Source organism: Triticum aestivum, chromosome 7B (assembly GCF_018294505.1).
Source record: "Triticum aestivum cultivar Chinese Spring chromosome 7B, IWGSC CS RefSeq v2.1, whole genome shotgun sequence".
Classification (NCBI taxonomy): domain Eukaryota; kingdom Viridiplantae; phylum Streptophyta; class Magnoliopsida; order Poales; family Poaceae; genus Triticum; species Triticum aestivum.
The window spans coordinates 667,332,729-667,335,007 of record NC_057813.1 but is presented as its reverse complement, the minus strand read 5'-3'; positions in this window follow the sequence as shown (position 1 = coordinate 667,335,007).

Here is a 2,279-nt window from a genome sequence, read left to right as displayed (position 1 = left end):
GGCGCGCCGCTCGTTGCCGATCTCCAGCGTCGCCGCCGCCCGTCCGCGCCGGCCGGCCCCGCCTCCGCCGCCGGAGGCACCGGATCCGGCGAGGAGTGCCCCTCTCCGACCTTCCCCGAGCCTTCTCCGGCCACCGCGCTCCATCTCCGGCGAGGAACTTTGGCCTGCCTCGAAGTCCGCGCCCGGATCCAGATCTGGAACCTTAGGGTTGACCCCGAAATCCTCTAAGTCATTTTTCTGTCACACTATTTAGCCCTGTTCATCGCATCATAACTCCATGCATACTGCTCCATTTCATGCGCATGATATATCAAAATGTTCATCAGGTTGTGCTATTCGTTTTGTTCCATTGGGCCATGTTCATTTGAGGTCATCTCGATGCCCAAATCTCTGATGCAAGAGTGCTATATAATGTTAGTTTCTGTTTCTTAACAGATTGTGGGCATTTGTCATTTTTGCTACATTTATTGTGTGCATCTTATGGGCATGAGCTCTACATGTGTTTTGTACTATGCCATGCCATATTTACAGAGGTGCTTGATATGTATTTTTTCTATCAATGTGGTGACTAGCACAAGCATGCGAACTAGGCTTCATGATGTTTCTGATTTCAGTCCCTGTTCTGCTGTTATTTTTATGCCATGTAAACTTGATGCTATAGAGAGATCCATGCATATTTTGAGATACTTCAGTAAGGATGTTTTGAACATATGGTTATGCTCTATCCATTAATGCCCCTGTTTGAAATTATGGAGAAGTCTAGCATGTCATTTTCGTGCTCTACTTTTGCTATAAAATGTTTCCTGGCAGATTGTTTACATGTTATTCAATTTTGCCAAGGTTGTTGTAGTTGATCCTTGCATGCTATGAACTTGTTCTTGCCTTGGTTAGTTTCATAAACATGTATTCTTTCTGATGCTATGCTTATCTTGTCAAGCAATGACTTGTGGTGAGTGAATTGAGCTCGTAAAGATGCCTTCATAATTCTGTTATGCCATGCCCTGTTTGCTGAATCTGTTAACGAAACTTGCTATGTTTACATGGGTGCCATCATATATTATGATCCTTTTTGTCTCATGGTCAGTAAGGGACTTATGTTCTATGCATTTAATAATATCATGACATGCCTTAAGTTTCTATGATATGCCCCTGTAACATGATGTTTGCTTGCTCTAAACATTGCTTCCTGATGCTGTTTCTGCCCTTTTCAGTATTTTCACTAAATCTGTGAAGCTGATATCTTGTGCACTTTTGCCATGCTTGTTTGAACCTGTTATTGTGTGCATTAGCCATAGCTCAATGTTCACCTTTTGTCAAGCATCTCTTGTAGATCACTTCCATATGCTTTGTTGCTATGTTGGGGTGCTATAGCATAGTTTCTTGATGTATTCTAAGTTCTATCATGCTGTTAATCGCAGAATTGTGTCATTCTTGTTTTGCTTGCCTTTTGCAAACCATGCATCCGATTCTGGTGACCTTTATATCGATTTCAACCGAAATCATCTCATCTTTCCAGCGGAATACTTGGCTTGCCAAGTTGATGCCTTGTTCATCATTTTCCTTCCGGAGCATGCATACGCATTGCATATCACATCTCGCATATCATGACATGTATTGCATCATGTTGCTTGTGCATTGCACCATGATTGATTGTGGTTCGTTTCCTTGTGTTCCTGCCTTGGGTAGATCCGGGAGACGAGTACGTGCACGAGGAACCTGTTGAGTATGCTAACGAGGATCAAGCCTTCGACAAATCTGAGAACTTTGCAGGCAAGATGACCATACCTTCGATATCACTTCTATCTTTGCTTTGCTAGTTTCTCGCTCTATCGCTATGTTAGCTCTACCTACTACTTGTTTATCATGCCTCCCATATTGCCATGTCAAGCCTCTAAACATCCTGTCCTAGCAAACCATTGTTTGGCTATGTCACCGCTTTTGCTCAGCCCCTCTTATAGCGTTGCTAGTTGCAGGTGAAGATAAAGTTTGTTCCTTGTTGGAACATGGATATTTTGGGATATCACAATATCTCCTGTTTAATTAATGCACCTATATACTTGGTAAAGAGTGGAAGGCTCGGCCTTATGCCTGGTATCTTGTTCCACTCTTGCCGCCCTAGTTTCCGTCATAATGGTGTTATGTTCCTTGATTTTGCATTCCTTACGCGGTTGGGTGATTTATGGGACCCCCTTGATAGTTCGCTTTGAATAAAACTCCTCCATCAAGGCCCAACTTTGGTTTTACCATTTGCCACCTAAGACTTTTTCCCTTGGGTTTTC